The sequence below is a fragment of the Dipteris shenzhenensis genome, chromosome 1 (genome assembly GCF_047967505.1).
Source record: "Dipteris shenzhenensis isolate YYH24624 ecotype China chromosome 1, Dip_SZ_1.0, whole genome shotgun sequence".
Taxonomy (NCBI): domain Eukaryota; kingdom Viridiplantae; phylum Streptophyta; class Polypodiopsida; order Gleicheniales; family Dipteridaceae; genus Dipteris; species Dipteris shenzhenensis.
The window spans coordinates 12,728,855-12,750,639 of NC_141596.1; the positions used below are offsets into that span (position 1 = coordinate 12,728,855).

The window sequence follows — 21,785 nt, forward strand, 5'->3', positions numbered from 1 at the left end:
TCACTAACACATTACTATAGTGTACTGTCCAACCAATGATGTGATTCCAGTAGCCTGTTTTATTGTCATGTCATGTATGGTAGCCTGTATTACAAATGCATCTTCTGTTCTCTTCGATAAAATTGCAAGAGGTCAAGCACAGGTGGCATGGATGAAGATATTGTCTCACTAACGCCTTACTCCAGTGTACTGTCCAATCCTTGTTGATGCAAATGATGTAATTACAGCAGCTATTATGGTGCCATTTCATCTATAGCAATATTCATTACGGTACATATTCACTACGGCATGCTGATCCGTGATTACTAACGATTCCAGCAGCCTGTTTTGCTGCCACTTCCAGTCTGTACATATGTGCTGTTTGGCTCTAGTTTCTCAAGTTGTGCTCATCATTTCAATAAAAATGAGTGCTCTTCCCTTATGTTGGTGTTGATATAAATAAAATCTCTCATTGCACTATAAAGGGGGAGTGATAAGCATAGGTAGACTGCTTGTTGTGCAATAATATGGTGTGTGTTTAATATTGTGGTGACAACATTTTGTATCTTAGACATTGACACTAGAAATATGCTTCAACAACCTGCTGAGTGCTTCAACACCCAAAACAAGCTTGAGCGACGTACTGAGCAAGCTTGAGCTCAGAAGTTCAAAAGCGTATCCAAGTTTAAAAGTGAAAGACGTAAATGGAATTGAAACATTTTAGGCGCATGCATGAGAATCTGTGCATGTGCATGTGCATGATCCCAAATTTGTACGCAATAATAATTTGCATGCACACTAATGAGAAATCTATACTAATAGCATTCTACACTAGTACTACTACATTCTTGCTAATAGTACATACACCATAGCATGATTTCACCCATGGGAGCATGGGAAACAATAGATGTGACCATGTAGAACTAATAATGTAGAATTGAAAAAATAGATTTGACCCATGGCTAAATGTTTAATCCATCATTTCCTTTTAACATGTGGATGTATGCTCCAAAATCAAGCAAAATGCATGTAGGAGAAGTCCCCCCCTTTAGATGAGCTCCAGGTGTTGTGGGGCTGAGTTCAAAAAGTAGTATGGCTCAAATACATCTACAAGTAGCCTTATTGTGGGGCAAGAGAATTGAACCTCCTCAACCAACTTCACAACTACCTTTTACAAAACAAGGAGTTGGTAGGGTCTAGGAGTAATCCAAATATTCTCAAGAGCCTTTTAACCATGCTTGAAGTGCATGGAATAGAGGTGGCAAGAATTAGCATGCAGTTCATACTTGTCTACAGGAATAGGATCTTTGTGTTGAGTAGACTAGACCCCTTCCCCTAATGTTGATAGCCCAAAATAAATGCCCAACAAATGTCTTTTGATGCTCTCTTTAATCTAGACATCATTCAATTCTATCTTCAAATCCATAACTGATGCTCAATGTTGAGCTCTGTGATATGTATTCGCAAATATATTTTCTCACTGCTTTTCGTCTCCAAACAAATCTCGTCATGTTGTGATGTAAGACCTTGCAAAGTAGTACCTTACAAAATGTGAAGTAAACCAACCTAAGCATTGCATTTCGTACTCAGTAAAACTATGCTCTTAAAATGACATTTCAATTTTCAAATGAGGAGGGGAGCATGGAAATTGCAAATCCCAAACTTGAATATAGAATGTGTGGGGGAAGGTATATCTCCATGGATTGGCCAAGGAATTAAATCGATGGGAATTAATTCGGGAATTAAAAACTATTAAAACATTTTTTAAAAATAAAATTCTCTATAAAATTCAAGAATTTAATTCGGATGACCGGTTGACCAACTAATGCCATACCCCAGGGTAGTTTGGATAGTACCTTGGGGTACTATCCAAACTATTAAAACGTTTTTTTTGAATAAAATTCTCTATAAAATTTAGGAATTTAATTTGGATGACCGGTTGATTGGCTAATGCCATACCCCAGGGTAGTTTGGATAGTACTTTAGGGTACTTTGAGTTTCATAAGGTACTTCAAAGGTACAATATGGTACTTTTTGTTCAACATACCTTGGGGTACTTTGACTTCTACAATGTAATTTAGATGGTATGTTTGGGTACTTTGATTTTGTAAGGTACATCAAAAGGTACAATCTAGTACCTTGAAGAGGTACCAAGAGGTTAGTTGTAGATTACCATAGGGGGAGGTGTTGGTAGGGTTGTCACTCAAAAAAATTTACAGTACATGCTAAAGCTTGTGAAGACTTGAGACTGGTATTTACTTGAATTGCCTGATTTTGTTGCCTTGAATGCTTCCACCAAGTGTGAGACCACATCTCGTGTTCTTCACTCTGATGGCAATGATCGAATTCATGCATCTACAACCACTTCCTACTATTGCTCTGCAAGTTGTCTTCTTTCTTCTAAGTTCTCCTTATTTTTCCCTTTGCAATGATTGAATGCATGCATCTACTAGCAACATATAGACGTGCACAGCTTCTTCATAAGGAGACCAGATGGGCAGTATTAGGTGAATTTTCACCGTAGCACACCTTAGATCACCTTCGTCCCCTCTCATGGTTGCCATACTGAAAGCATGGGACAGTTTCAGGAGCACTCGTTAGAGGATTCCCCCTTACTCTCATGAAGAGATTGATAGAGGAAACCAATCATGTGGAATGACAATATATTGGATGATCATGGCAGACCACTTGGTGCATCACTCTACATGCAGTGGTCTAGGTGGGAGAGGGGACCCACCTCATCATTGGGGTCATGGAAAGCTTTCTGCAGGCTTACAGAGGAGACCAAATCTCAGTTGTTGACAGGACATATCAAAGGGAGTGTAGGGAGGATCTTGCAGATTGAGGCAACCCTTCCAGCGGATTGGGTAGACATAGATGATATGCCACTCACTTGCTCCACTTGGGCAGGTACTTTTACGAGAGGCGATGTTCCTCTTCAGGTTTTGGCCATTCGAGATGCGCATGAGGATGCTTTGGTTTTTAGTGTACATGATGGTGGCAGATTGCTCAGGTCCACAAAGGACATTTTGCTTGAGTCTGCTTTTCAACCTATCAGGGTTGTAGGTCTTTTGGTGCAAGGATCAGATTCAGAGTGGTTCCTTGACCTAGACCCCCGGCTTTCGGATCTTGGAGGCTTTGGCTCTACAGGGGACTTCCCATTAGGTATTTGCAGTGGGACTCTGGAGAGTGGGAGTGGATTGACGCAGGGCATTGAGAGAAGAGAATCCCCTTCTTTCGTTACACGATCAGTAATGCCAAGAGATTCCAGTTCAGTAGTAGAGGTTGGAGATCTTTCAGAGTTTCTCATTGGGAGACATTTGATGTTATTGCGGATTTGCAAAGGTGCTTCTGGAAGAGACTCTGGAAATCCCATAGGAATAGAAAGATCACTCTTGTCTTTTGGCTTTCTATCCATGGTGGGATTGCAGTGAACCTTTGGAGATCCAGGTTCGGAGCCGACCCTACTTGCCCTCATTGCCTCTTTGCTTTGGAGACTATTTAGCATTGCTTATGGGATTGTAGACAGGTGAGGAAAATTTGGATGGGGGTAGCTAGGATTTTCAGTCACTTTGCCCACTCCCCATTCTTTATGACATGGGGCTTAGTGGCTTGGCTTTCTCTTATAGGGCCTCATGTATTCTATGAGAGACTTGACTCCTCTCGGGCCATTTCGATTCGACATCATAAGGTTGAGTCCTGTTCTCTGGATGTGATACCACACCTTCCTTTTGCAGCTATACATGCCTCTATGGATACCTCTTGGGAGATTCTAGCGAGCATAGCAACCTGGCATATCTGGAGAGCCAGATGCACAGAGGCATTGGAGGAAACTCAGGTTCATCCCTTGCACACATTGGCTAGTATCTGGATAGACACCATACACACCCTGATAGCCATATGGATGAGTATGTAGGGAGACTCCCGTGCAGCCTCAGCTAGGAGGGCTTCTTTCTTCAAGGAATGGAAGGATTCTCCTTTCTTCTCTGAGACTGCTACAGGGTTGAGGTGGCACTTTCAACCTCAACCTTGGTTGTTTTCCACCTCATTTTGAGGCGGTTTATTTATCCTCATGATTTCATGATGTATTCCGTTGCTCTCGCGGGTTTTTTCTCTTAATAGAATTCTCTTTCTTGAAAAAAAAATTTACCAGCCACTACTCACCCACCACCGGGCTTAAGCATGGATGATCACTACGAGTACAATAAAAATTACCAGTCATCGGGCTCGCATGCTCAGTAGAGAACTAGAGTGCATGGTAATGAGTGATTAGAGCTTCATGATTTACCTTTGTGGGAATTACTGCTCGGTGGTGGTAGCTCTGTTGTCTCTGTGCCAACATGGACTTAGGTAGTATAGAATGTGTGTGTAGAGTAGCGGCAAAGCTCCGCTTGTACTTGCATAAGGCTAGGAATAATACCTCTTAGAAATCCAACTTGCATGTTCTACATGCAAGTTCTACATACGATTCCTACATGCAACACGTGAGTTCTACATGCAACTCCTACATGAGAGTTCTACATGCAACTCCTACATGCGAGTTCTACATGCAACTCCTACATGCATCTCCTACATGCAACTCCTACATGCATCTCCTACATGCATGTTCTACATGCAACTCCTACATGCATGTTCTACATGCAAGTCCTACATGCAACTCCTACATGCAAGTTCTACATGCGAGTTCTACATGCGAGTTCTACATGCAACATGCAACATGCGAGTTCAACATGTAACTTGCAACTTCTATATGCAAGTTCTACATGTAGAGAGAGAATGTCTTACAATTCCTACATGCAGAGAGAGAAGCTCTCCAACTTGTATAAATACCCCATAATGGAATGAAGCCCACACTCTTTGGGGCATTGTGTTGAGTTCCACTTTGGTATTCCAAGCAATTGTCTCAAGTGTCCATGCTTCCTTGTACTCCACATCCAAAAGCATGTCCTAACCTTGCAACTCCTCCCCTCTCCTCCAACCTTGTAACCCATCCTCTCCCTCTCCTCCTCCCTCCTCCTCCTCGCTCCTCCCTCCTCCTCCTCCCTTCTTCTCCTCCCTCCTCCTCCTCCTCCTCCCTCCTCCTCCTCCTCCTCCTCCCTCCTCCTCCCTTCTTCTCCTCCCTCCTCCTCCTCCCTCCTCCCTCCTACTCCCTTCTCCTCCTCCCTCCTCTCTCTTCTTTCCCCCATGCTCTTACACCTTCTTCCTCTCCCACTCCTATGCTCCCCCTACACCCTTAGTTCCTCAACCCTTAACCTCCATGGTCTACGAGGGAGATGAGTTCTCCCTCATGTACTCTACCCTGGACCTTGGATCCTCCTTCTAACCCTAGAACCTCCTTCTTAACTCTGGAACCTCTCTCTAAACCTTGGAACCTCCTTCTAGACATGGAACCTCATTCTAAACCTTGGAACCTCCTTCTAAACCTGGAACCTCCTTCTAAACCATGGAACCTCCTTCTAACCCTTAAACTCCTCCTAAACCCTGCAACCCCCAATGAAGGCGAAAGCCTTCATTACCTCAACCATGATGATACACGTTCCTTTTACACATGCATGCACTATGTTTGCTTACCACACTTAAGCCTACGCCTCTCACCGGAATATGACTCGAGGTCCTAAGCTACACGCATACTACAAATGACAACCTTGATATATCTGTAGGTGACAAAAAGCCTCAGAACCCTGCATACGGAGATAATCCTGCTCTTCCTGCAAAAGCCGTGGGAAAGAGCCAAGAGGATCTCATCAGCCACATTTGTCGTGGCTAAGATTCAACCGAGCTTATAGTTAATTACCAGCCACCGGAGTGGCCTGCACCACATGGTGTCTACTTCATGATTACCATCCCGTATGGAGTGGTGCCTAAGATTCCATTGCGGTGGCTTGCAATTAATATGGATGGAACCCCACGCTCCAGCCAACCACGGTGGCTTGAACTTTATAATATATATAAGATCCGTGGCATTTGGCATTTTACTACATTGCTCTCATCCACCCCTGCTCTGCTACTTTACTCCACACGCTCTGCCACTTTGCAGATGACATGCTCATAGAGGTCCTCTTTATGGTTGTGCTGTATGGGTTTACCCTAGATGTCGATGAAGGCCTCAGTATTTTCAGGGCAGAGTACTCTCGACTTGTTGGGGGGGCTATAATCTGAGTCCTAGCAATGTGCATGGTCTTCGGCCTTTCCATCGTATCCTCCTTTAGCTCCCTAAAATTTTTTAATGCAACAAGCTAGATTGGTGGAAAAGTGAGTTGTAAAAATTCCCTTTTGCTCAGACAAGGCTCTCAGCAATGGTTGGATGTAATCTTTTGGCCTCTAAGGCTCTCAATGATCTTTTGGCTCACTGGATGTAATGTTTTGATCTCTAAGGCTCTTAGCAATTACTGAGTTTTTATTACATTTATGTTATCTCTTTTTGTTCAATTTGAGGCTCTTAGTATGCACTATTGTTAATTTTTATAGTTGAATGGTTATGGTCGCTAGTTGTAATCTTTTGACCTTTAAGGCTCTCAACAATTGCCGAGTTTTTATAAATGTAAGATCCTCTGTTCAATTTTTGCTCAGTGTAAGTTGTTAATTTTTATATAACCTGTTATTGGACATAGATGTACATTGTAATCTCTTCTACTCAAATTTCACTCGATAAATTATACTTTTGCTCTCATTTATATTTACTACAACGAGGACTAAAATGCCAGGAAAGGACCATAATTTCCTTGGTTTATGGCCAAAATAGCGCTAAAATAACTCCAACAACCCACCGTTGTGGTTGCATGGAGATACATCTAGATAATACAATTAAACTTTCAGAAAATGCAATTAATGATATGGCCCTTGAGGGGTCCCCTATAGGGGCAAGGGCCATATCGACATGCATTATACAATATCCAGGATGCCACCGGCGGATAGAAATGGTATGTCGATATGGCCCTTGCCCCTAGAGGGGACCTCTCAGGGGCCGTATCATCAATTGCATTTTGCTTGGTTGCACAACGAAATACATTTTCCTTGGTACACAAATATATAACTCCAAGAACTAGCACGGTGGGGTTGTCATAGATCTCCTTCTATTTGCCAACATGCTGGTCAGCATAGCTCTCCTCCTGTAATATGTAAAAATAGGTAACAGAGCTATAACTCCAAGAACTAGCACGATGGTCTCTCCAAGAAAACCTTGAATTTTGGGCGATGACAGGATGTCAGACACTGAGGCGATGCTCAGAATGATAGATTGTGTCTCATTTATTACGCCAAAAAATAGCATGGTGGTCTCTCCAAGCCAACCTATGATTTGCGTTGGATGCGGGCAAAGATGCGACAAAAGGCTACACGATGACAGGTGACCAGGCTAAAGACTGTGTTGCGGTGGTGTTCAGAATGATAGATTGCATCTAATTATTACACCAAGAACTCGTGCGGTGGTCTCTCCAAGCCAACCTTCAATTTTAATTATCTGCATGGGTGTGGTGTCCAGTGATAGGTGGCAAAGCTACGGCAAAAGGCTGCGCAATGATAAGTGCTCAGGCGGCTTAGGCCAAAGACTACACTTCACGAAGCAATGCAGAGATTATGTGTGTCGAGCTATGAAGTATTCAGAACAAATAGATTGCATCTCATTATTATGCAAGTGCGCCTTCATGACGTCGAGAAAATTTTTGACGAGAGAGTGGGTCCGTGCAAAATTCAAATATTCACCGAGAAGCGCATTGCATAGCGGCCCCAAAATGGCCCTGAAAATAGTTATGTGATTGGCTACACCCAAGCAAACGTTGACCCATGGAACACTTGAAAATTATAGGCCATGATCAAACTCAAGTTCGAGCATGCCATGAAAGTAATAGTGAATTTTCTATAGCATTGGGACTTGAAATTGTCCCAAAATTACTGAAACAGTCTTGAATAAAGATTTGTAGCAAGACCATTAAAGCATGACAAGTGCTATGTTGCATGTGAAGCATGTATCCTATAGAGTAAGATATAACAATTTTTTAAAAAACATCAAAATTAAATTTTCATTCTACACATACATGTGCATCCAAGTAATCATTCAAAAGTACACTATGTGAACTTCTCCTGAACCAAAGGACATATCTAATTAAGAACCGTGTTAGATATGGTTTAAGGGGCATGCAACATTGTACTAAAATTATGCACACCCATTCAAGGGCACGCTCCATAATTTTTCATGTTTTGTTGAAAACCAAAACCAATTGCAAAAATGGAAGCCAAACTAGTAGACTAGTGCATGGTGGTCTTAAAACATTGATAGTTTGTGATCTTGGTATCTAGATTTACCCTAGAATGGAAGAATCTGATCATGTGCAATTTGTACATGTGCAAAGTTCTTTTAATAAATCCAAGCATTTCATAATATACAGCATCAAACCTGATAGTGTGCCCTTTGGCCTATTTGTATTTTGAAACAATTTGGGCTTCTACATTAAACACTTGCTTGAGGGCAATTGGTAGATTTAATTTTGCTAATGTGTATCGACGCAGGGGGGAAATCATGGCAACTCAAAATTTCATGCACTTTCAAATCTTTTTACCTCCCACCCTGCAAATCTTTGAATGTTATTCTCCTACCACCCTACAGACTACATTCTGCATGTAGAGCTTGCATGTAGGAGTTGCATGTAGAACATGCATGTAGGAGTTACATGTAGATCTCACATGTAGGAGTTGCATGTAGAACTCGCATGTAGGAGTTGCATGTAGAACTCGCATGTTGCATGTAGGAATCTATAGAACATGCATGTAGAACATGCAAGTTGGATTTCGAAGAGGGAATATTCCTAGCCTTATGCAAGTACAAGGGGAGCTTTGCCGCTACTCTACACACACATTCTGTACTACCTAAGTCCATGTTGGCACAGAGACAACATACTCCCAGATCCATTTGATTACCCATCCTCGGGTTATGGCTTATTTTAATTTCGGAGTTGGGATGCCATGTGTGTAACCCAGTGGCTGTTGAGCTTGTGGCATGCGAGTCGTTCCTCTGTAATGCTTTTGCACCATATAATTTGTGGTCTGTAGTCAGGAAGCTTATCTCCTCTTGAGGAGGGGTAGATGGCTATGAATTTCAGAGGGGATCTCGTTGCTGAGGCTACGGATTCTGCCATCGAATCTTCTTAGGAAGAGGTTTGATGGGGGTCTCGTTGTTGAGACTGGCATAATTCATTGCATGCTTTGAGAGTATGGAATGAAAGTGTGTGATACTATTATTGATGCAATCTATTATGTGCCTATGCAAAATCGTGTGAGTGCACATGATGTGTCGAATAGGTAGGGACTAACTATATGCTTATTTGTGGGATTTAATAGGGAAACTAAGACTCAATCATCCCTAATACAAAATTGATTAGGTCTTCCTAAATGTGCAAAAATGTGCATATGCTAGTGAGTGTGCGTGTAACAATCTAGTGCAAACTATATGTGCAAAAATGTGCATATGCTAGTGAGTGCGTGTGACTATTGAAGACTTGGGGTTTCCAAAACTTCATTATTGTCAGGGATGGCTTGCGTGTTGATATTGTATTGCTTCAATTGGCTCCCATTTATGGTTGTGTTGAATTGGACTCTGTCTAATGTTTCTAGCAGCACAGCTTGAACTTCAGATTCTTTTAGTGGTGTTGGCATTGCTATGGGGACACTGCCACTTGTGTAATTTTTGAAGTACTCCACATACTTCTTGAAGATCAGCCTCTGATGGTGTTGAACTAGCCTGACATGTGGTATGGGTACAGGGCGGCAGAGTATCATTAACCGATTTGTTTGGCTTTTGGGGACTTTTTTTTGTATTGTTTTGTTTTTTTCCTGGAATTCTCTTGATCGATCTTCGTACACACATGTGGCTTGTACTTTCAAAACTTCTTATGTTGGGAACTGTGGGGTAACTTTTCCATTGGTAAGGTGTTCCCAAGTAAGGGTTCATTTGCTGTGCATACTCCTTCTAGTCCCTCAGGGGACCATTCAAGAGGCGGTGGTTCTGATTTTGAGGGAGCTCGCTTCGTGAGATATAATTCGATGATCCTTGTTTGGACTCGTTTGAATTCATTGAAGTGTTCGGCCTTGGATTTTCTGCAATTTCCTCCTTTAGCTTTCTTGTGGGATCTTCTGCTGTTATTTAACTTTGGAGGTTCAATTTTTGGGAGCTCGACTGCCATTAGGGCATGAAGAATGGCTAGGTCATTGTCAAAGATTTGATCTTCAATTTCAACGTTCTCAGCCTTAGTTTCAAGGTCCCAAGGAAAATGTGAGTCATCATTGGTATGGGTACCTTCTTTAGGTTCATTATCCCACTCAAGGTCAGTCATAAAGAATGGCACCTCTAGATCGATTGGTTCTTCATGTGTGAGTGGAGGATCTACCTTTAGCACCTTAGCATCTATCTATGAGAAGATGGGGTCTAATGAATGGCAGTTGTCGATGGTTGCCAATGTTTGTATCCAGTTATTGACATTGCTTTGTGAATCGCCCACTATGGCATGCTATTGCAGGGAGCCTGAGTTGCTTGAGATTGTCGTTGAAGATGTGTCATCCAATACTCTAGGCACAATTGGTTTTATAGCTCTTGTCCCCACATTCACCCTGATGAATGCGGTGTCATGATTCTGGATTGTTAGTCCCAATAAGATTTGATAGGATTTTTTGGGGAGATCCAAGATTGTGAATTGAAGGGAAAAGCGAATTCCTGCGACCTTTGTGGACACGCCATTCACTATTCCCAAGGGTTAAGCCTGTGAATCATTGGCAAGGCGTATGTTGAAATTAGACTTTTGCATTGGTGGGAGACCCCATTAATCATAGATCTCCTTTGATAGGACATTTACACTTGCTCCACCATCCACTATGGCTTGGACTTCTTTATATGCCTTGTGGATCAAAGGCATACTAATGTTGCGTATGTCATCTCTCTCACCCATCCGCAAAGGAATATCTTTGATGTCGTCCATAGGTGGAGGGGGATTTGGGAGTTCAATCTAGCCTTTGAAACTCTCCTAGAGATTGGGACAATTTCATAGGAGGATTTCGATGGGAATTGACACAGGGCAACTCAAGATGCTAGAGAGTGCGGCTCCTTCAAGTTGACGTGGTGGTACATTATGTTGAGTCTATTATTGGAATAGAGGCTTGAGTATAGTATCAATACTTTGTGGGGCCAAGTCATGGATTGGGTCTTGAGCTTGTCTCTCAGCCTCAAATCGAGCTTGTTTCTTAGCCGCAAATTAAGCTTGTTCCTTTTGTACCCATTGTTGAAGTGCTTGAAACCGAGCCTTCTCCACCTCTACATTTGGCTATGGAGCTTCTTTTAATTGAGGCTCAGGAGTTGATGTGGATGAGCTTGGCTACTCATTACTTAGCGGAGGTGGAGGCACTTGTGATTTCTTTTTAAGAAGTTGTTTAGGTTGGATTGGAATGTTAGGGTCCTTGGTGGCCTCTTTCTACTGGCGTGCAATTACATTCACAGGTTACGATATTATGTCTGTCGGCCCCAGACTTTGATGGTCCACCCCAATGATGTTGATTGGGACGTCAGGCTTAACCTCTATTTGTTGTGGGACCTTATTTTTCATGGGACAATCCTTACAGGCATGTCGTATGCCACAATCTCTACAGAGTGGTTGGAAAGTAGCGGCGCTACCATGATGAGGGCACTCTATGATCCAGTGATTTTCTCCACAACCATAGCACTTGATTGGTGCTCGATATGTGTTAGGACGTACTTGATTTGCATAGACAGGTATTAGTCCCTCTGCACCTTCTACATAATACACTGGGTACTCTGATTCATACTCAAATGGCGAGTCTACTTCCTCGGCTTGTAAAGAGAAAGAGACTGTAAGGTTCTTCAGGTTCCCATTTTGTATCATGAGAATACTATTGCCATTGCATTACGGGTTTTTCAAATTGTGCAATACTAAGTCATGATAGCAAAGCATAGAATTGTGTATATTTTTTTAATGGAATGATGAGAGGTTCAGAGAGTGGGCGAGTAGGTTGTGCAAAAGGATGGTGGGCGAGTAGGTTGTGCAAAAGATATTGACGGCCTTACGAGTGAGCAAGAGTATAGATTTGAAATTAAGATACATTTCTTGGGTTGTTGTTATGCCCTAAGCAGACACTTTCGCGGCCTGCAACTTGCTACCTCCGCATTAAAACTCCATCTTCAAAAGCCCCACCTTCGCAAAGGACTCGCTCACAAGAGGCCTCCGAAGGTTGATATAGTATAGATAGATAGATATAGAAGGTTGTCTTTTATCCTTTATATATATATTAGTATCGATGCTTGCTATTTAGTTACATGGCCATCCGAGACCAATTTCCAGCTATTCAAGCTTAGAATTAAACACTTGTCACCATTTAAATCCAAATTTAAAATGCAATTCTATATTAATGGATATGAAGCGATTGACTAGAGCCTCTAGGATTGATAAAAATAGCTAATAGCTGATCTTGCTCTTTTTGTGTAATCGCTTCACTTCGGATCTTTGTTTTTCTGTGTAATAATCACTTTGGTTTGTTTTTTAAGTGTAAGGCATCAAATCCTCTCTAATTGATTCCATAGCAACGCTTCAAATGACCCGAAAGAAGGGGATGTGATTTTCGAGATGAGGAGGAATTAATAGTGAACGCTAGCCTGGTGACATGATTTGAAAATCACCTATAGGAATTTGCTCTTCAAGTTGGTTCTGTGTCAACAAGCCTAGCACTTGCAGACTTTCACATTGCCTTGGAATTGCTCCCATGAGTTTATTTACTCCCATGCAAAGGAGCCAAAAGTTCTTCAAGCCACCAGAGGAGACTAATCAAGTTATTGCTAAACATGGCGAGCTACCCACAGAGAGCTTGTTTCAGAATGCTACCATTCAATCCCAAAGAGCATAATGTTGCCATTCAATCTCCGGTGGGAAGCATCATCTTTCGTTTTGGTGGGATCAGTAGTTTGTGGACTTTTCTTCATGCAATTTGTAAACGTGAGCGGTTGTAAGTTCATCCTTGGATTTTCTCTATTACCAGAAAGCTTGTTGTTACTCAAATCCAGCACCTCGAGTGCTGCAAGACTCCCCATGAAGAATGTGTCAGGATGGATTGAGCGTCGTCACTACCGGTTTGCGAAAGTGAGTTTTATCCGAGTGTTTAAAAAAACATATTCATCTCTGCACAAATTGAGAATGATTTTCATCGCAGAACGTTTTTTAGTAGAAGGAAAGTGTCGATCAAATACTTGTTTGGCATTCACTGGATCATAAACTGCAGACAGACAGCGTTTGCTTTCAACCCATGGAAGGCAACCTTACACTCGAGCAAAAATCATCTTCAAGCCTTGTTCAGTGGATTACATTGATTCGTCTGCCTTGGTATCCGTAGGTGGCAACGAGTCCAACGCAGGGAAAAACACCATGGAAAATTTTTAGAATGTCTTTAAAGCTATAAGGGCTAGAGATTTCTCTCAGCATAACTACGTTCTCATAGGCTGCATGATCAAATCTTCAGAACATAGAGGTTTGAAAAGAACCCATCGCTGCCTCCAGGTCCTCGTTATCTCAAAATAACAGGAAGCATGCCAATAGTGAGTTTGATTCTCCATTGTTCCACAAGAAGCTGCTATCCATGCACGTCGTTGCTAGAACTTTGAGACTCCACTGTCTTCAACAAAAATATGTATGCCCTATTTCCGGGCCCATAATCCTTTCACCTTTGAGTAGTCTTCGGTCTGAATCTAGATTCAAGTCCTCTGTGGCCTCAAGGGATGATGAACCGACCCGAAGGCCAACATGAGGATCCCTCTCGTCAAACCTCATGAGATACACTCCCTTGGCATACACATGCGGTTGGGCAAGCATGCTGAAATGGAACTTGAAGCTGGAATTGTTCTTTGGATTGTTCCAATAACTACAACAGGGCCACACTCTGAGCTTAAGTATGTCAATAGAAGCACGCATGGCTTCTCGCTCTAGGCATCTGCAGCAGCAGTTAGCGATGCCAACCGAACCTCGCCTGCTTAAGTGACTTTGCAATATTCTCTGAGGTGTCATTCCCAGAAATCGTCCCTCCACCGCTTCAGCTCAGCCTTAAAGCATTTTTGGAATATTGACACGTCACGCATGAGCTTGCAAAATTGAATAGCCAAGAAAGCAAGGAGTTGAATATAGAATTAGGTCCTTTTCACGGCGACATGAACGTGGAGCTAAGAGACCTATTTGTTTGCGTAGTGCTACCTTTCGCCAATTATCTTACAATGCTCTCGCCAACCTCACCTTCATTCGACCTTATTGCTAACTTTCATAATGGGGGGACTTGCATATAGAGCCCTATTTTGAAGAAAATTCAATCATCGCTTGGGACGATCATGTAAAGGCACTCCTACTTGCAACATCACATAGCGTCAACGCCACTATGCAACACTAGAGATTAAACATACCATTTGTTGTCATCAATTGGCCTCCTAACAATTTGACTATGAATTTTCGTGCGAAGTTCTCTACAACAAATCTGAACTTGCAAACACCTGATGTACACGTGTTTGTTCGAATACGGGCATTATCTTAAAAACATCATATAAGCAACCCATCAAAGGTAACATTTTTGCCTCTGAGCTAGGCAAACCAGAAAACAAATTGCAGATTACCTATTACCAATTACAGATTAAGATTACAGATTATAAATTATAGGTTACAAAAAGATCGACGAGAGCGGAGCGCACTCTCTCATATTATAAATAATCGGAGAGGAAGTATGGGCCACCTCTCCCCGTACATTACGTATGGATTTTCTTTTTTTCTTTTTAAATAACTTCTTTTTTCACAACTTTCTTACTTTTCTCACTTTCTTAATTGCTAAACTTTTATTATTTTGGGTTTTTTTGAAAGGGTAGGAGCTTCCTCTTCGTGAATTAAATATATATAGTTCAAATTTTAGAACACATTTTTAAAAAGTTATGGTTTCAACTAACGAGTCCTATACTTTTTTTGCATGTTCTTAATCATGACCGTCCGAGTACTAGGAAGTCGAAAGAAGCAACTATGGTGAATGCAAAATCAATGGCAACGGACAATAGCATTACTTTTATGCTATAAAAAAGAAAGGCACAAACTCGTGGAAGCAATACCTTATTCATATATTTGTTAGGCTTCAAGTTTGAAAAAGCTCTAATCTTTGTCCATCACGAATAATAAAAGTACTACCCTTGATATTTACAGGGACGATAAGGTCCAATAGATCTGATCTCATGTCTCGTCTCCAAAAAAATTTCCCCTTTTCGCTCTACCTCCTTTAACAAAAAAAGAAAAATTAAACTGAACATACTCCATAACAAATAAAGGATATAAAAGATGGGTCTGTAACCACCACTATGTCCCCCCATACATTGAAAAATGGAAAATTCCCATTAAGTAGTTGTGGAGAAGAGAAGAGAGGTGAAAAGGAAGAGGGAAAGGGCATGATTAAACTAAGGGATAAAGGGGGGAGGGAGGAGATTCAATTAAGAGGGACCACTTAACAAGGGGGCATTAAATAAGAAGGAAAGTGGTAGAGGGGGAGGGGTACTAGGGACCATTTGAGGGGCTTTAAAGAAAAACTCACTTACTAAAGAGCAGGACCACTTATAATATTTTAGTTAGCACTAGGTATGCTCTTCCACTCTATAGCTTAGGGGTAGGGCTCACATGTGGGAAAGACACCACTCTATAGCTTAGGGGTAGGGCTCACATGTGGGAAAGACACCATTGTGGGTTCAAATTGAATAATGTGCACTGCTCTTAAACATAGCTTAAATAAATTAATTAACTCAAATAAATTAATTTATCCATGGACAAACATAAGTTAATTAGCCTCCATGTATGGGGGACATACTACCCTCCATGGTCCAAATAAAATAAAGTTGAGGGAGTATGTCCCCCAATACATTGAAAATGTCCCCCCATAAATTAAATAGGGAAGTGCAGTCATAGAGATGCAAGTAATTAAAGCCAAAAATGAAATAGGAAGGGCTGGTGAGTTATGCCCACGTAATGTTGCGTAAAGAACTCCGAACCTTCTATCTTGAAACAGCTTGCAATGGACGACGATGAAGTCATCTCGCTAGATATGGGCGCAGGTGACTTCACAACACCAGAGAAATTCTCTTGGAAAGTTGGGGTTGAGTTGCGAGAGGCCTTTTCTGCTGAGTGGGAGGTTAACTTGCCTTTCTTCGCTATCAAGTCCGACTTCAAGGACTATCAGGAGTTTCAGGGTGATTTGGAGCAATATCTCAGGAATCGCAAAGCTGCCACTGGTACTGTGCCTACGTTGATCATTGATGAGGCGAATGTGCTAAACGATTGGGCTGGTGACGAGTTCAATCAAAGGGCGCTGCGCAGCTATCTCAGGTTTTTTGTCAAAATCACCAAGCAGGACGAACTAGCCAATGTAATCCTAGCAACTTCTGAATATTCCTTCAAGTTCTGGCTTGAAGAGCAGATAGGTGCATCCAGGTTTTCGAAGCAAGCCCTCGGTGACTTCCCTGAAGCAGCGGTACTTCAGTTCTTCAACCGCGTGCTGGGGGAAACTTGTCCGACCCAGACATGGAAAGATGTTTATGAAATCTGTGAAGGGCTTTTTTGCTGAGGCAGAGTGCTCGTCGTGTTCGTCGTGGCGATGACTTGGCAGACTTTCTCGACGATATGATCGGGCATATCAAGAATTGCAGTGGGGACTAGAGCCAGGGAATTTGGATTTCAAGGAGGTTTGTGCTTGTTGGAAGAGGGAACAGTTCATGCAGATTATGGAGGAGTTGTGCAAGCATCGTGATGGGGTGATGCCATGGAAAGAATTTGGAGCCTTGCCTTTCTGTGGTGAAAAGACTGCACTTTCTCTTATTCGCTACAACTTGGTGCATTTCCGGAGCAAATCAAAGCTGGCTTATGATCTATCTTGGTACAGAGGAACGTGGCCTGTGGTGACGACTTCGTTGCCATGCGGGATATTGTTGCAACATTGAAGGCTTAACTATGCTTCATAACGCTTGTTTCCGATAGGGTCAGCCTACAATATTATGTTAGTCAACACTTTTTCATGGTTTAACTAGAGCTATGACTGATCAGGTATTTTTTGAAGATTTTGACTTTTTACTACATGATAGTTAGTTGCTCATAAGAAGCATGTATTTTCCCTCGTGACTCATACAAAATCTCCAAGTGTTTTGTGAAGCTAAGCAACAGTTTTGCATCGAATAAGGGAATGTACTTCCAAAATATAATTTAGGATACACAAATTTTAGCACTCGGAATATGATCCAGTCAAGCAAGTACGCTCCTCCTAATGGTAGTGATAAGCCATGGTGTCACGTTACGGACTTGCACACAAAAACTTGTCTAGATGTGCATAGTAGTAAAATTGATGTCAGTCATAGCATGAATGTATTTGTTATTAAGATTCTGGCTATGTGTTAAATGTGACATTGCTACAAGAGTGTATTGGAGTTTGGTACTAGTGATGTTGCTTGGCAATATGAAGTGTATTTTTTGGTGTTGTCCTAGTATGGTACGAGTCCTCGGGAAAAAAATTATTATGCTAGCTGGTGGCATGCATGCCATTTGCAAAAGCGCAAGAAGTGGTTGATGAACTAGCTCTATCTCTAACTAGTTCTAAGTGGTTCTGGTCCTTAGTCAGGACCAGACTAACTCCCAAAACTAGAATAGAAATCACCAAATAAGCATAAAAATGCCTAGGGTAGCATTTGGGGGGGATTGTAAGTCATGGGTTGGATTTACCACAGTGACTTGTAATGGGCTGCACAAGGATAGAAAAGGATTACTCCTTATTGAATTCCCAGCTAAGCATAGTAGCTTTGCTCTACAATCCAGTTTCATTCAATGAATGGTAGTACAATGATAAGATGCATGCATGTGGGACAGCCATGCCTTCTATAGAAATTAGGGCAGGCTGTTTTACAACTGTGCTTATGGGATAATTCCCCAAAACTTCCACATGGCAACATTCTAATAGCATAAAGTACAAACTACCACTTTTGTTACAATCCTCCCCACTTAAAAGAAAAATTTGTCCTTAAATTTTGAAGTGTCATTGTAACAATAAAGGATAACAGTGAGAAGAGTAGATAGTACTGGATCATATCCATGTAGCAATGATGATGCCCAAAGCCTCCCCAACTACTGCATCAGTTGAGTAGATATGGGTGCTACTCCACAAATAGATGAGGGCTTCTAGGAGGATTCATCATCCGAAAGGTCTCTCCATTTGATGTAGTAGTCCACATAGGATGTATTCTCAAGTACATAGTATCTGAAACCAATGGTTCTCTTTGGAATGTACTAAATATGTCCCTCCTCGTCCATTTGGGGTAATTCCTCAAGTTCTTGTTCAGAAGGGCCCTATATACTTCTTCAAGAGTGAAATATGGAACACATTGTGAATTCTGGAAGATGGGGGCTGTTCCAATTGGTGAGCTACTTCACCTAGAGTTTTGTATGGGCCAAAGTATCTATGTGCAAGCGTAGTATTATTGTTTCCCTTCAAAGAAGCATATCTGGTCTTGAGTAAAGTAGTCATGTGGGCCAGTTCAAATGGGCTCATCCCAATGGAGGTATGCGTATAATTAGTGCTTTTAGGTTATACAAGTTTTGAAAAATAAATAGTATGATAATGGTCGAGTTCTAGGATGTTGTATGTTGGAGTTCATTTTTCTTTGCTATGTCTCATTATATGATGATTACGAAATAGATCATTAAGATTATTAGAAGGGTTTTTTTAAGCTCAAACACCTTGTATAGATTATACACTAATGATAATGATGTGATTAGAGTGACATCATGCTACTAAGTTAGAAAGTTCAAAGTCGATTTCAATAGATGGTGGTAGTTGCTAGATGCTTCGTGCTTTTTGGTCATTTGGAGAGTAGTAGGGTCCAACTCAAAAGAGTAGTATCAAATTAAAATAGAAGTCTAATTATATGGTCAAATGAGGCGTTGAGATAAATGACAAGCTAACTTCTAACGTGTATTTTGAATTAAATTTCAATTTGTGGTGGATTGGCGTGTGGGATTTATGTCTATAGTTAGGGGTAGTATAAGGGTGGTAGGTGATTATTCACAACAACACAAAGCACCCACAGACACGCACACACACGCGTTTCCTTAACTTTAAAAAAACTTATGGGCATATCTATTTACACGTCTACAAACTCGTGTCTATAGCCGCGTCTATATAACAGACAGACGCGCCTATAGACGCACTTTTAGATGCTCTGTAGAAATTTAAAAAAAAACAAAAAGACGCGTACATAGACGTGCTTATAGACGCTCTACAGAATCTTTTTTTTTTAATAAAAGCAAAATTTTGTGTGGTTGAACAGAATGCTGTGTATGTTGTGTATGCTATGTGGTTACAACAATCCCATTTCCACATTGAGCAATTCAATTCTTACAGCCAACCGCATTTTAATTAGCACGATTCCAACTCGATTCCAAGCACATCTATAGCCGACAATTACAATTCTGAATAAAACATTACAACTCCAAAACGTTTAGTTCACAATGCATTCATTGATAGAACATTGCACAAGGAAATTGAAAGCCAAAAAAATAAAAGGAGTGTATATTAATTCATAGCCCAAAAAGTACTTGTATGTACATATAGCACGAAAGCCAAGCCACGTCCTGTGGCTTCAACTACAAAAAATAAGAGGAGTGTATATACAAGAGAGACACGAAGCCAAGCCAATGGCTTCAAGTACAAAAAAGAGTAGCTAGCACTACTTCTACGACTAATCTAAGTTCTCCGCGTCCTCGCTCCCTTCTTTGCTCCCTTCTTCCTCATCTTCTTCCTCTTGATCAACCCTAGGGCCCTATAAACGAGGGACAACATGTATCAATGTATGAAAAATCAAATCTTTATTTATAATATTGACATTATTTAATTACTTTTAAATACCTGGGGGGGCGCACCGGTAGCCCGGATATACTGCTCCTCAGTAATCAACTCGTCATCATAGAAGTGCCTCCATGTATCTCCTTTGCGATCGATGGTGGTGGTAGTAGGAGAGGGGTTAGTACAAAGAAACAACCTCCTAATAAACCACATAAACACAATATAATTTGAGATCGATACTTACAAATTGGGCCTCCCATGATTCAACACCCCCTGCTCCAAAATGCACGTTTCCATATTGCTCCATTTGGATCCTTCATGCCTCCACATGCTGCAGACTGGGATCTGCCTTCGCTGCCTTCATTGCTTTCTTCCACTCACACTTGTGAGTGGTGTGGGGCTGGTCCCTTGGTGGTTGACCTCCCTCTCTCTCCTGGCAATCTTGGCTAGTGCCTGGCTTTTTAAGCGAAGATCTCTTATTGGCAAGTATCATAACAATCTTTGACTTGGCCCATTTATCTGTGAACTGAACATTGGGGGGATTGGCATACCTAGAGCGAACAGCAGCGAGGGTCTCATCAGCCAACTTTTCTGACTAGTCTTTGTAGTGAATAAAGCAATCTCTATAGTTGTTAGCAATTGCAAGAGTGCATGAAGGCCATGATGTCCTTCCCTCGTGCATCCATCAAGATGCCTCTTGTTTGAGTGATGTCATAGAAGATCGTACCATCACCCTCTCAAGACCCAATCCATGACTTGGTCCCACAAATTATTGATACTGTACTCAAGTCTCTGTTCCAACATCTCTGTTCCAACAACAGACTCAACATAATGTACCACCACGTCAACTTGAAGGAGCCGCACTCTCTAGCATCCTGAGTTGCCCTGTGTCAATTCCAATCGGAATCCTCCTACGGAATTATCCCAATCTCTGGGAGAGTTTCAAAGGCTGGATTGAACTCGCAAATCCCTCTCCACCTATGGATGACATTGAAGATATCCCTATGCGGATAGGTGAGAGAAATGACATATGCAACATTACTGTGCCTTTGATCCACAAGGCATATAATAAAGTCCAAGCCATAGTGGATAGTGGAGCAGGTGTAAATGTCTTATCAAAGGAGCTCTACGATGAATGGGGTCTCCCACCAATGCAAAGGGCTAATTTCAACATATGCCTTGCCGATGATTCACGGGCTAAACCCTTGGGAATAGTAAATGGCATGTCCACAAAGGTCGCAGGAGTCTGCTTTTACCTTCAATTCACAATCTTGGATCTTCCCAAAAAAACCTATTAAATCTAACTGGGACATCCTTGGTTACGGGAAGCATTGGTCCTCCATGACTGGGGAACTAATAGACTAACAATCTAGAATCATGACACCACAGTCAGGGTGAATGTGGGGATAGGAGCTATAAAACCAATTGTGCCTAGAGCTTTGGATGGCACATCTTCAATGACAATCTCAAGCAAATCATCTCCCCTGCAACAGCATGCCATAGCGGGCGATTCACAAAGCAATGTCAATAACTGGATACAAACATTGGCAACCATCGACAACTGCCATTCATTAGACCCCATCTTCTCACAGATCATGATGCTAAGGTGCTACAGGTAAATCCTCCACTCACACATGAAGAACCAATCGATCTAGAGGTGCCATTCTTTATGGTTGACCTCGAGTGGGATAATGAACCTAAAGAAGGTCCCCATACCAATGATTACTCAGATTTTCCTTGGGACCTTGAAATTGAGGCTGAGAATGCTGAAATTGAAGATCAAATCTTTGACAATGACCTAGCCATTCTTAATGCCCTAATGGCAGTCGAGCTCCCAAAAGTTGAACCTCCAAAGTTAAAATACAACAGAAGTTCCCGCAAGAAAGCTGAAGGAGGAAATCGCAGAAAAGCTAAGGCCGAACACTTCA

At 41.6% G+C, this 21,785-nt stretch overlaps 1 pseudogene; it reads left to right on the plus strand.

The window, feature by feature from the left end:
* LOC147905402 (uncharacterized) overlaps positions 1 to 16,977 on the plus strand; it is a 35,026-nt pseudogene extending 18,049 nt beyond the window's left edge.
* Positions 16,978 to 21,785: the final 4,808 nt, after the last annotated feature.